General features: G+C 47.1%; 2 pseudogenes; both read right to left on the bottom strand.

The window, feature by feature from the left end:
- LOC149302527 (MARVEL domain-containing protein 3-like) overlaps positions 1–2,871 on the bottom strand; it is a 54,027-nt pseudogene extending 51,156 nt beyond the window's left edge.
- A 6,227-nt stretch (positions 2,872–9,098) lies between these two features.
- Positions 9,099–15,157, bottom strand: part of LOC149302526 (MARVEL domain-containing protein 3-like) — a 43,362-nt pseudogene continuing 37,303 nt past the window's right edge.

Here is a 15,157-nt window from a genome sequence, read left to right as displayed (position 1 = left end):
GGGGCCCCCACCAACACACGCCATGGCCTGACTGATAGCCTCCTGCAGAGCCAAATTGAAAAGATCCAAACCGATGTCATTCAAATGAACGCCATCACTCCGAAACAAATTAGCCGCGTCCCTCTCAAACACCCTATGCCGAACCGTCACGCCATTAACGCTAGCCACAAACTTGGAAATCCAACGATTAAACTTAACCCGCGACCGCTCCAGGGCCCGCTGGTTAGTCGCCACCCGCCAAAAATTCCGAGACACCACCTCGGACCATACCAAGCGGACATCAGGAAACAAAACAAGAACCCTAGCAAGGTCCCGAAGAACCGTGTCACCCAGAGACCTGACCGGGACTACCCCAAGATCATTCCCCCCGAGGTGAATCACCAGGACAGAGGGAGGACCCAATAACTGAGACAACCGGACCAGCTCAGGGAGGAGATGAACCCACCGCATCCCCCGCTTCCCGAACCACCGCACCTCAACCGCAAGAGGAGAGAACCCCAACTGCTCCCCGTTCGGGCGGACTGCCGCCCGCCTCCTGGCCCAGAAGATGAAGGAATGTCCAACGAGCCAGACTTGAGGGAGAACCACACCTACAAAAAACAGAGAACATTAAACAGGCATATCCAAACGAACATACGACCTAAAACGACCCGATCGCCAGCGCCCAATACGTTGCACAGAGGAATCAGGCAAACCAACCCGGGTAGCCTCCGTGGCTGCACCAATCCGAAAGGAATGACCCCCAAAAGACCCGGCAGGAACACCCAAGACCGACAGCGACTTCCGAAAAACGCTGACAAACTGGAAATGGGATAAAAACGACCCGTCCTGATGCACCAACAGCGGACCCCCCACCGCCGGGCGAACCAAGAGAAACTCGTGAACTGACGACACCGGGCAAATAGGTGAGCCCGCAATGGCACCCAAACGAACACAAGACCCCCGACCCAGGACATCCGTTTTGGAGCGCCGAATGCGAAAGCACAGACCACCATCCCCCAAATCCACATCCTCCGCCAAAACACCGCCAGGCACACGCTTACTAGGGCTAACCAACTCCCCTATCCGCATAGCCCCGAAAAAGGCTAAGCTAAAAGCCGCCCTAAACAACCGAACCTCGAAGTCTGAAACACAAACAGAACCCAACACCCCACACAACCGAACCAGCAACGCAGCCGAAACCGGCCGCCGAGTATCCCTCGCAACAACCCCCTTTGCGCCATCCCCTCAAGGCCTGGCGAACAAGGAAATCCTTGGTAAAATCGACGATGCCCATCAACTTACACAAAAAACTAAGACCCGACAGGCGAGCAGAAGCCGCGGACGGGGACACCCCGGTCGAGTCCCACTGACACAGGAGGGAAAGCAAGCCACGAACCCGAGCAGCGTGAGTCGGGAAACCCCCACAGCCATCCTCAAAGGCCGCCCACTCGTCCCACACTTTACCATACCTCCCCCAGGTGGACCTGGAAACCGAATTGCGAATCCACTCCGTCACTCGTCCAACCCAAGGGACCACAGGTCCACTGGACACGGGACCCCGTCTTCGTCCGCGAACGGTGCCGTAGCTCGAAACTCCGCCCACTGAAAGCGAGAAAGAGCATCAGCCGTCACGTTGTTGACACCGGGTATATGCACTGCCCTACAGGTCACATTCAGACCCAAACACCGCAACACCAGCCGACGCAAAAGGCGAACCACCGGAGGAGAGGAAGCCGTCAAAGTATTGATAGCCTGAACAACCCCCAAGTTGTCGCAATGAAACAGAACCCGCCGATCACGGAGAACATCACCCCATACCTCTACCGCCACCAAAATGGGAAAAAGCTCCAGGAACGCCAAGTTCCGGGTGAGCCCCGACTCCCTCCAGGAGACCGGCCATCTCTCAGCACACCAGTGCCCCCCCAGGATAGCCCCGAAACCCACCGACCCAGCCGCATCCGTGTAAAGATGCAACTGGGAATTAGAAACCTGGGGTGTCTGCCAATACGACCGACCATTGTAGGTATCCAAAAAGGAACCCCAGACAGCCAAGTCGTCCCGCAGCGGACGAGTGAGCCGAATAAAATGGCGGGGCCGGACAACACCCGCCGTCGCCGCAGCCAGCCGCCGGCTAAAAACCCGACCCATCGGCAAAATGCGACAAGCGAAGTTCAACTTCCCCAACAGCGATTGCAACTGACAAAGCTGAATCTTCCTCATCCCCCGCACCCTGGCAACAAACCCCTTCAGGTCAACCAGCTTATCAACAGGCAAGCGGCACTCCATCGCCACAGAATCGATCTCGATTCCAAGGAAACTCAGACAGGTCGAGGGACCCTCCGTCTTGTCGGCCGCAAGAGGAACTCCAAAACGACACATCACGGCCTGCACGGTGTGAAGGAGACGAAGACAATCCCCCGAATCCCCCGCCCCGATACACAAAAAATCGTCCAGATAATGCAGGATAGAAGCCAAACCCGCCTCCTCCCGAACAACCCACTCCAAAAACGTGCTAAAACATTCAAAATAGGAGCAAGATATAGAACAACCCATCGGGAGGCACATAACAACGTAAAAACAACCCTCAAACTGACAACCCAACAAATGATGGCAGGCCGGGTGAACCGGGAGAAGGCGAAACGCCGCCTCAATATCTGTCTTTGCCAACAGGGCCCCACGACCCGCCGACCGCACCATGTCAACCGCCTTATCAAATGACGCGTAAACAACCCGAACCATGTCAGCCGAAATGCCGTCATTAACCGAACTACCACGGGGGTACGATAAGTGATGAATCAAACGAAACTTACCAGGATCCTTCTTAGGAACCACCCCGAGCGGGGACACCCGCAAATTTGCCAAAGGCTGCACGGCGAAAGGGCCCGCCATGCGCCCTAACTCAACCTCCTTACGCAACTTGTCCCTAACAACATCAGGAAATTCCGCAACAGAGCGCAAATTCCGAAAATTAACCGAACCAGGGGCATCCACAAAGGGAATCCAAAACCCCTCCGAAAACCCCCGCAACAAAATGTCAGCAGCCCGCCGGTCCCTATATTGGCTTAGCCACGGGCGCATCGCGGCGACGTCCACTGGTGTCGTCGCCCTTCGATCCCACATCTGTGCGCTCACCCCCCTTTGCCCGCTTGAAGCAGCGGGAATGGGGATGGGCTCCGCCACAGCCGGAGCACTCATGCTTGAACCGACAGGACGCACCAAACTTGCACTGCCCGTCGTTGAACTGGTAACAGCACCCCGGCCGCCGCTGACCGGCCGGAGAGGGCGTGGCACCAGATACCCCCCCGGCCCCCCCAAGAAACGACGAGAAACCACCCTGGTGCGTGGCCGGCCGAGTCATAATGGCCAGCCACAGACCAATGTCCATCTGATCCCAACCGATAGACGGCCGGACCGCCAAGCGTTGGCGGAACTGCTCATCGTACCGCCACCAGCCCAGACCCCCATAAGTCCGACACGCACTCCAGATGAGATCTTGATACGCAAAAAGTGCCGAACATTTCTCAGGGCACTTTTCGCCTATCACACTAGCCAAAATAGAAAAGGCGCGAATCCAATTCCCAAAGGTCTTTGGAATCCGCCGATACCGATACTTCTCTTTTTCCTTCTCCTTTTCCTTATCCTTCTCCTCCGCCGCAGGGGGAGGTGCCTCCTCCAGCGGCAGAAGGGAGAAAATCTCCAAAAACTCCCCTTTCCAGATCTTGTCTTTAACCTCCTGTTTCAAATGCAGGCCAAGCGGGCCAGACCAACACATGTAGGCCGCCCCGCGAGCCACGTCCGCCACCCCTAAAGCTGCATCCACAACTGGCACCGAGCCAATCACCGCAGCAGCCCCGCCAGCCGGCGGGGCCACCGCCACCGGAACCCCGGGTGCCACCGGGCCAGACGTCCCGGCATCAGCAGACCCCGCCACAGCAGGCACAGAAAAGGAAACCGAACCTAAAGACCCCGCGCCACCACCAGGTTGCTCCCACACGGACCTAACCTGACTATCCAGCCCCGACCCCGATGGACCAGCACCCCTGTCGCGCTCCCACGCATCCAAAAAACCCCGCAGACCTGACAGAAAAGCACCCATAGAAGAGCCCGAGCGACCCTCCACCCCGGCTCCCAAGAGGCCCACAGAATGAGAAGGCAACTCACCACCAAGCGACCGGCAGACCTCCTGCGGCGCCGTAGCCGAAGCCGTATTGCTAGAAGGTCCCTGAAGTCCCTGTCCCAGCAGCGGCGAAGCATCCTGCAGCAGCCCACCAGACACAGCCTGTGAAGAGGAAGGGGGTGAGAGCATAGGTCCTGGAACAGTACCTGCAGTACCAGAAACCGCCACCAGGGGGCCGAAACTTGGCAAGCCACCAGCAGGCGCCGTAATGAAAGGGGGGAGGGGGGTAGCGAAAGCCTCCTCATCAGAGGAGCCGTACTGCAGCCTGGAAGACCCCACCATCCCCCCACCCTGAGGAGGTAAGCGGGCCGAGGGCCCTGGAGAGAGGGCCGGGTCGTCCCCGGAGGACCCCCCTGCCTCCTCCGAGACATCCCCCCCAGCAGGTCCCCCAGCCGCCCCCCGTGCAGCCCCGCCGGGCCTACTCACCCCCCCCCGCGGCTTGCCTGACCCCTGATGGGGCTGCCGCAACCGCCCGCGACGTCCTCTTCGGGCGGGCAGCGGAAACGCCGCCCGCCGCTTCCCGCGCTCCCGCGCGGCCTCCAGCCGGCTCCACCGATCGGCCGCGGCCACCGGAGCGGCCGCGGCGAAGTGCCGCATCCCGCGGCACCTGTGCAGGCGCCGGGGCCTCCGTCGCCGGCCCCGGCAAGGGAGCAGCAGGCCTCGCGAGCCGTGAGGCAGCCTCGCGAGACCGCCGCGAGGACGCACGCCGCCGCCATCGCGGGGACGACGGCGGCGAAGACGGCCGCCCGCCCCGAGGAGACGCCTCCCGGGGCGCGCGCGGCCCGGGATCCGGACTCCTGCTCCGGTACCGAGCCCCCCCACCCGACACGGGGCTCAGCCGAGCAGGAGGGCGGGCGCGCCGGCGACCCGAAACGCGCCCGCGAGACGGTGCCTCCGCGGCCCCACCAGACCCGGCAGGCACCACAGGCACCGCAGCCTGGGGAAGCAGGTGAGCAAACTGCTCACGCAGCGCCCTACCACCGTCCTGGTCCGCACCAGCCCTGAGAGCAGCGAGGATCGCCTCCACGTCCATACTCCAGGCCGTCACACCGAAGCTCAAGCAGGTAAGACTGTTGGCCGTGCCTGTAAAAAAGGACAGTGACCGGGGTCACCCAGAGGGCACCTTATATCACCTAGGGTCTCCCACCCCTCAATTAACATACCCCAATCAAAACACGGACATGCCCTGAGCATGCACTAACCCACACACATACATGCTCCCTGTCCATTTAGCTACGCTGATTCCCAGGGGCCTTATCAATTAAGGAAACAAAATACATTTTCTACATAGAAGCTATAATAACTATACAGTGCTAGGGCAAGTGGCAAATGTGTGTGTGTTTATATACAGTATATATACACTAAAGAACTTGTCTTGACTTAGAAGATATCTTTAATACATTTTGGTAGTTATAGTAAGAGTTTCACAAATTATAATCTTCCCCAAAAGTGTGTGTGTTTGTTAGCATGTATGTGTACGTGTGTTAGCATGAGTGTGTATTTGTAAATGTGTGTTAGTATAAATGTGCATATGTAAACTGGACTGGAAAGTCTCGGTCAGTTGCATACCTGATCATTTGATTTGATTGGATGCTTTAAGCTTTAAACTGTCTAACAGACACAGGCACTACACACATGCATACACTCTGACTTCACGTTGCATCCTGTCTCACAAGTCTCTACGTGCCACATTGGCTTGAAGATCCTGGCGCATTAACATTGAGCCTTGAGAAAATCATGCAGCTCCTACACTCACCATCTCTGATACACATGTACCAAATGATGGGAAGTGACCAGAAGACTTGTGCACGGCAAGCGAAATTGATTCAGATTAAATGTTTGTTTTGTTTTTGTTGCATTCTTTCTCAGATAACTACTTTAGTTTTTACATTTGAAGAAAAAAAAACATTTAGGGGGAGTTTTTTTTAAGTTCTTTATAATTTATTTTAATTTCTTTTTTTATGAAGGGTAAACACCCTGCTGCACAGTAACAACACTTAAAGAAGACAATCTACACTTAGGTGATATCTAAAAAATCTTAGGGTTCAATTGCTAGTGGTGATTTACCATTATTATTACTTAGTGGTGTGCAGGAACAGTGTTTTAAGATGCAACCTCTAGAAACATCTCCCAAACACCATCAGTAAGAAGAGAAAGCAGATGTCCATTTACTGAAATGTCTTACATTATAAGGGTGCCAATACATTTTATAAATATACATTAATGAGTTATAAAGGGGGCTATGATTGTACAAGCTCAATCATCCAGTAGAGTAAGTGGAACATCAGTATCAAAGGCTCATCTCTGAAGGAATTTGGGTTTTAGGTAACTTTTCTTGTACTCCTATAAGAGCCCTAAAATCCAACCAATGAAACTTTATTGAGTGTGGTCTATTAATCGTTCTGACCAAGCTGATCATATCACAGATTACATGGTTACATTGGTACAGTTTCCTTGACTGATTAGGTCTATATGCCACTGCCTACCACCCACATTTTCCTACTAAATGATGACACTAGACACTGTAAGTTTTGGGTAGGGAGTTGGGCACAGCTTTATTATTTATTATTTCACTTCCTAGGCCAGCTGCCAACACTTTCCAAACAACCTGCCAGCTGCCAACCCTTCAAACACTGTGAACACCCCACCAAGCAAACTTCCGGGTCAACAGTTCTCTGTGCTACAACTCTGAGCTGGCCAGGGGACTTTGACTGTGACCAAAGTACAACAGATACACTCAACAAGCAAACTTCTGTATAGATAAAAAAAACATAACCTTTCCATATAAGTCCAGGGGCCCCCATTCCAACCACATTCTTAATAATGACAACTTTTTTTTATATTATCACCATGTATTTGCTCCAGTTGGAATAACATGTGAATACTTCAGTTCATGATTGCATATTTATTTCGGGCCAGGATTGTCAATCCCATAAAAAAAAGACCTATCTGCAAACATGTGCTATGGAATCTGTCCAATACTGTTGTGGCAAAACACCTCTTAATAGTAGATGAAAGTTGAGTGAGCCTGTTTGGGCTCATGTCCAATTACTTGCTCAGCTCAGTTTGTTAAGAGAAGAGAACCTGAGCCGCAGTGACAAAGTTAGTTAAAATACTTCCTCCTCTAACCTTATTGAGGCACACTCTGGCTCACTTTGAAATTGTGATACCTACCGTGTCCGCCGCGGTCCCTCGCCGGTCTGCCGCTGGTGGGCGGCGCTTGCGCGATGACGCGCTCCCGTCCTCTCAGTGTGACGTGCCCGCGGCACGTCCACAGAGAGGACGTGCGCGCGCATGTCTTCTCGGTGTACTGTGCGCGCGGCACGAGCACAGAGGGAGGGTCGCGTCGATGTGGCGCGCTCACGACGGACGCATGATAACATGCGAGCCGCCGTGGCATGCCCACGATGCACCCGTAGTAATGAATGAGCCGCTGCGACTCGTTCGCGGGGCTCGACTTATACTGCATCTGCCGGTGTGGCACACCCGCGGCGCTCGCGGGTGTAGCACACGCAGATGCCGTTTTGTTTATTGTTTTTGTTATCGCACCGACGCCATTAGTGTGCGCCGGTCGCGATGACGTCTCGCACATTTGTTTCTTTTTGGTTTCTATAGTTTTCCCGCCCTTCTTCCTATTTAAACCTCCTGTCCCATTAGTGCAGTGCCCGTTCAAAGAGTCACTTGTGTGTATCTCTGGGTTATTGTGATTTACTTTATTCTGATTGATCTACGTGTACCTGACCTTGGCTTTGTTTCCTGACTTCGATTCTGTGCTGCCTGCCCCGACTTTGGCTTGTATACCGACTTTGCTCCTGTGCTGCCTGCCTCGACCGTGGAACTTCCTATACCCGTTGTGCTGTGCTACGCTACCGTCTCTGCATTGTGGGTGCATTATCCGTGTTGTCCTAGGTCCCGCATAACAGAAATAACATAATTGCATATATTTATAGTTATTTTGAATATTTTAGCTTTAATGTATTTAATGTTTTTCATTTTATGTACTAACATTACTTCTGCTTTTTGCAAAGTTTTAATGTGATGATTTCATGCAAACATCCCATTTACAATAATGCTTTAGCACCTCCATCTATCAGACAACATTTGTAATACATAGGGCCAGTGCTTGACCTAATGGCACCCGAGTCAAAAACGCATTGACTAAATCCACCTTTTTTGTCACCATTATGTTTTTTCACAACGTGTGTTTACAATTTAACTTATAAATACACTCTCTGCATTGCCTTACTCTTTCATCTAAAAGCTATTGTGAGTTTTAAAGTCTGTAAAACATAGTGGTACACTCATTTGCACCAAAACCTCTGCCCTTAGAATGAAAGACATCAGGGAAGAAAAGAGGGGGCACATGGATATGGGTCCCAGTAGGATGATTTGCCCCTAGTAAAGGGATCCAAGGGGTGCCACCATTTCGGCCTGGTCTCTGTAGGAAGAACACATGACTGCTAGCATCTTGTTGCTGAGACTAGCTGTGGTTACACACTTTATGTTCACAGTGTGCATTGTTTTACGAAACTGAACATACACAACTAGCAGAGATTGTGGACATTCTTGTAGATCTTTTATAGTAAGTAATTCTTATGACATAAACATACGTAGTGGCTTGATTGGAGTTCTCATTCAGAGCTCAACAAGAAAAGTATTTTTTACTGACTTTATTTGAAAAAGACATACATTTCACACTATGTAAAAACAGTTTACATATTTACAATAATTTACACATGATTACAAACGGGTATTAAAAAACCTTTACCTATAAGCAGCTAAATGTTGTAAGCCTCAATTAAAATAAATTTTATTCTATGATATTGTATATGTATATGAGATTGTATAACACACTCATATAATAAAATGAGAAATTCTTTCACGTAACACTGGCAGTAAGGATATAGCACAAAATTACACAATTGTTTGTTATATATTATTATATCAATGTGCTAGGATGAAACCTTTGTGAATCTAATTCTTTCCGTGATCGAACCCTGGGTTCATTTTGCTTGCAGGGTTCAGGAGGACATTCATAATGCAGATGATTTTTCTTAAAGTCGCACCCAGTTCTGATATAGAGACCACACAATACTGTGCTAGGAAGGTACAGGCAAGCAGCAATCAGGCCAAATATAGCAACAGCTGCATCCCCTCCTTGCACCTCACAGTTCATCCAGGTGTAGCCACGGCCCGCATAAACTCTCTCTCTTTAGCCTTGCAGATTTCAGTTGAGTTTACCTGCTTAATAAAGTGCAGGTAAAGTCCGACTGCAACAACATACGCCAGGAACGCAAGAGCGTCAAAAATCAGTTCTGCAAAGAGGATTCGCACAGAGACACTGTGTAATGGTTTAGCCCCCAAAATCAGGAATAAAATAGTAAATGCACACAGCAGCATGCTGAAAACCACTCCGCCATAAACTCCTGGTGCCCTCAGCTGAGTGTATTGCATGTCCATCTCCCGCACTTGCTGTAGCTCATTGCCTTCAAAAGGACTGTATGTGGAATCGATACTGAAAGTACTAAAGCCAGCTGCGGATGTGTACCCAGTAATAACTGTGTAAGATGCTACAACACAGATCAACACCCCGGCGGTGATTTCCACAAACTGCAAGACTCCTGCAAGTAGAAAACAAAAGATCGTTAATATTTTCTTTTTTCTAACTGAAAAACATGAGACAAAAAGTAAGAAAGAAAATGAAGGGAAGAAACGATTTGTTGTAAGAACATGTGGTAGTACACAGTGGCGTCTCCAGCTTTCATATTTAGGGGGGACACATGGGGGGCCAGGGACCAAAGTAGGGGGGCCAATTATAAAACGGTACATATACACTATATATATATATGTATATATACATACATACATACACACGTTAGACGTGCATTTTTAACTACATAATATGCACTTATCTCTTTGAAGTAAAGACCATGATTGAAATATGATTTCAAAATAACAGCTAAACTGGCAGTTATTTTTCATTCTTTAATATTAGCCCCTGCTGCCGATATATAGAAATATTACACCCTGCTTCTGATATATATTAATATTAACCCCTGCTGCGGATATATATATTAATATTAGCCCCTGCTGCGGATACATACTTATATTATACCCTGCTGCCGATATATATAAAAATTATACCCTGCTGCCAACATATATTAATATTAGCCCCTACTGCCGATATATATTATTAGCCCCTGCTGCCGATATTAGACCCTGCTGTCAATATGAATATAAATACTAGACCCTGCTGCCAATAAATATTAATATTAGCCCCTGCTGCCAATATGTGTTAATATTAGCTCCTGCTGCTGATATATATTAATATTAGACCCTGCTGCCAGTATATATTATTAGTCCCGGCTTCCGATATATATTAATATTAGCCCCTGCAGCCAATATATATTAATATTAGACCCTGCTGCCAATATATTTGCCACACTGACTGCAGATCAGGGGAAGACTGTGAGAGTCAGTGCAGTGTTCCCTCCTTCTGACTGCACCATCACATTGAAAGGTCCTCTCCCCTGTAATCATCCCCAGAGTCCCTTTGTCCCCTCATTCACTAAACCATACCGCTCTTTTACTTACACCCTGTAGTTCTGGTATAGATCAAATAAACAACACATGGAAACAGCACATGCAACTGAATAAGACAAAAAAAACCTGTATTTGCAGGTATACATAAATAATGTATGGAAACATAGCATAGCAGATATAGATCAACAGAATTTGACACACTATTTGACATCCAAACAACTATAAATCATTCTTTTTTATCACATTATTAAAATCCCAGAAATCAAAAAAGTTAAAAGGCCCAAATAAATTAAGGAGATTATACATAATGGAATCAAACATTTGCTACTGCAAAAATTTTTAGATGAAAAAGTCCAGTTTTATTCAGCGCAACAAAACAGTGATAGCATTATTCTTAACAATATTCTTGAAAACGAAATATGAAACTTCAACAAAACTTTTAGCCATTAATGCAACACAACCATCTTAGCACTGCATCACCAAATGAACACCTCATCACAGATAACAACATGCGTACAGCTGCATATAATTAAGCTGAATACCACTTGGTCTCCCTTAACAGGGAAGGCCTGTGAAACCAAAGGGGAATAGCGTCCTGTATAATGAAATCAAGAATTGAGTTTCACAAACTCTGAACCAACATCTACGTTTCCTTTTTAATAATATATCCAGATTGAAATAAGAGTAAATAACACAAAACCTTTACTTTTCCTCTCACTGATTTCTAGGCCTAGAAAGTTTTGTCCTCTGAAGTGACCACAAAATCTGGATAAATAAAAATTACAAAGTTCTATTTAACCCTCTACAGCAAGTAAAGTGCCAGGAAACGGATGACCAGGACAGGCTCTGCCACACTGACACCCAAACACATACACCAGGACAGGCTCTGCTGCCACATGGACCCCCACATCAGGATGGGATAACCTACTAATAGTATAAAAAATGCCTTCCACATTGATTTATTTGATGCCCCCAGCCATCCCCCCTCCCTTGTGTATTGATTTATTTGATGCCCCCAGCCATCCCCCCTCCCTTGTGTATTGATGCACCATCCCCTTGTACTGGTTTATATAATGGCCCCCATACCCATGTGTATTAACCCCCCCGTTTGTGTATTGATATATGTGACATCCTTCTAACCACCCTGATGTGTAATTATGTCCCCAGCCACCATCTTTGTGTATTATTTAATTTTGCCAAGGCAGCCCCCCTTGTTAATGTCCCTCCTTCTGTCACCTCCACTATTTATTTAAAATAAAATACTTTTTTTGCTGGCCTTCATTCTTCCACTGTAACACCGCTGCTCTTCTCCCTCGTGCTCTTCTCCCTGTCAGGCAGTGACAAGCAACTGTTCCGTAAGAGCCCGCCCCCTTCAAAGGGGCGGGACGAAGAGCCTCAATCAGTGATCGGCATGCCGGCAATCCATTAAGTGGCCAGCAGAGGCGGTTTTACAGCTGCCTTGAAACTGTCAGCCGCATCGGCTGCAATTGGAGTTTAGTGTGTCGGCACACCGGCAAATGTCCCGGTTTCCCGGCGGTGGGCCGGGTCAATGGTATAGCGTTTCAGTTGGGGGGGCACACTGGGGGGCACAGCATAATGTAGGGGGGCCATGGCCCCCCCTGGCGACGCCACTGGTAGTACACGAGTGCAGTTTTAGGTTAGATGGTAAAGTCTTATCGGTAGAAATACTGCTTGACATAAATGGGTAAACAGTGACGGCAAGAACTGAATAAGGAAACAAAAAGTAAAGGGAAACTGGGATATCCGCAATGTGCCTTATGTGATTAAAAGCTTATAATCAGAATATAAGCTTGGTTTAAAAAATTAAAGTGGACCTAGCATTCAGAAATGTCACATCTACACACCAGCGCCATTCACAGAAACATGGAATATGACGGCACTTAAAACGCTTCAGCCCATCTAGTCAGGCCATCCATTTCTGGGCTGCAACATCTTACAAAGAAGAACCACTTTTAAGATATATTTTATAATATGACATACAGATGAAATTTCACTCAAAAATACACAAACCTAGTTTAAATCTCAAATGGATGTTAAAAGGTAAATTTTATCAATATAAGGGGTCTTTTAATTTTGACTTTGGCATTCTTGGCAAGCAGTTACAACAAAGCTGTCTGTATTCATGATAGTGGCCCTTATTACCGTATTTGCTCGATTATAAGACGACCCTGTTAGAAAAATGTTTTACCAGTAAATGTTAATTCATGTAAACCATGTAAACTATTTTTTTTTTTATAAAAGCTATGATTGAGAAAAATATTTTCAGTAAAAAGAGGGGGGGGTCCGTGAGAAGGGGCAGAGGTGGTAGATAGTGATACAGGGGGATAGATAGTGAGAAAGGGGAGTTTTGTTACAAGTTTTTATTCCTTTCTTTTTTTGGGATGGGGGGGCGCCAGTGGAGTATTCCACACAGGGCGCCAGAACACCTAAGGCCGGCTCTGGATATAGCTTATCCCTTTGGCGTTAAAGACGCTCAGAATCCGGGATGTACATAAAAGAAACAAATAATAGTGCAACCTGTGTGCAACACAAATGAATGCAATAAAAGTAATGGTCTAGAATACTCACATGAGTGGAGCCAATGTGACTGGCTCCAATCGAAATCGCTATGTGTGATTTGGGATCAGAAACCCATCTGTTGGTGAAGATCTAATCCAGAGACCCCACCCGGGCTCTGGTGTGGATTACGCTGTGCTAACTGAGGACAGCACTTCCCCTTTAACACCAGCCTAAATGTAGATAGCAGCTGGAAAAAATAATGGATCCAGTAGGGGATGAGTCTTTAAATGGTACTGTGCAAAACTGAGCAATATGTGCAGAGGATGCAGTATGTGCCAGTAGTGCTAAATGTGCAAAATATGCAAACTGCGGTATTTATTTTAAACACAATATAACAAATAAAAACACATAATCCAAATGCAATACTCAAGTGAAAAATAGTCCCCCCTGTGATCCTCCAATAACGCGTTTCGCCTTGGGGCTTACTCAAATTGGTGGGAATTTGTCCAGGAATTTGGCTACCATATACCCAACGGCATATATGGCATTGGGAACGATGTAACTTTCACTTTTAGATGAACAAAGCAATAAAAAAATAAAAAAATATATATATTCTAAATGAATGACAAGAATATATTTTAGAAACAAAGGATTCAACAGGAGCAATTCAAATTCTTCTTAAATATGAATTTCCGTGAAATTATTAAATCACTATACAATAAAGAGAAAAAGCAACAATAATCAATATAACCATCAGAACCAGTTAGAAAGTTACGAATCAATAATAAATAAATGAAAAGTTAAATGAATGCAAATACAGTGTAACAACAAAAACAATATACACACTGAGCATTTAAACCTGGGAATTAATCTGAATATTAATTTTATTGTAGTTTTGTGTTTGTTTATTTGGAGAATTAAGACCCAGCAGGCCAACAACGTACTTCTCTAGCAATCCCAGCCAACTCATCACAGACGATGATAGAATAGGATGTTAGGAAGGTGAGGTCATTTTATACCATTCTGATGTGCGATTGCAGGTTCCTGATCATGAACTGCCTTGATACCTCAAATATCAATACAAGAAAAACATACATCAGTAGCAAATATTACTTCATAACGAAAGCCTGACAGCCCCCACACCTCGGAACGATTGCCGAGCAAATGCTAGGATTAAGTGGCAATAAGAATATCACGCATATATTATACATTTACGAGAAGGACATCAGAAAAGCTTAAATTGACTACTCAGCTATCATATGTATTAAAGAGTTAATTTGCCAAAATTCCACTAGACAGATACAAAAGCACATTTTTGCACATGATTTCTTTTTTTATTACATTGATCATTCTGGCATTCCCCCCATCCATGGGTGTAGGAACCAGGGGCGTACCTAGAGTATTTGACACCTGGGGTGGATCCTGTATGTGGCACCCCCCCACACACACTTTAAAACTGCATAGCTTCTATCGTTATATACTGGCGCAAACACTGAAGGTGGTACAGCATTACTGTTATCATTATATACTGAGGCAGACATTGACAGTGGTACAGCATAACACTTATCACTATATACTGAGGCAGAAATTGACGGTTGTACAGCATAACACCTATCACTATATACTGAGGCACACAGTGACGGTGGTACAGCGTAATCCCTATCACTATACATTGAGCCAGACATTGACAATAGTGCAGTGTAACTCCTATTACTATATACTAAGCCTATACATTGATGTGGTGTAGGCCTACCACTTTGTCTGGCTTAGTAGTAGGGATGCACCGAAATTAATTCTGGACTGAAACCGAAAATATGACCCCCACAATAAAAAAAAACACTTTTATTTAAAGTAAGTAATACACCAAAATAGGACAAAAAAATTAAATAACAATATATATATATATATATATATATACATCATATACATGATTGT

Source organism: Sceloporus occidentalis, unplaced genomic scaffold (assembly GCF_023333645.1).
Source record: "Sceloporus occidentalis isolate IW3139 unplaced genomic scaffold, rSceOcc1.0.p SCAF_18, whole genome shotgun sequence".
Taxonomy (NCBI): Eukaryota; Metazoa; Chordata; class Lepidosauria; order Squamata; family Phrynosomatidae; genus Sceloporus; species Sceloporus occidentalis.
The sequence above is the reverse complement of the archived record's forward strand: the minus strand, read 5'-3'. Positions and strand labels throughout refer to the sequence as shown.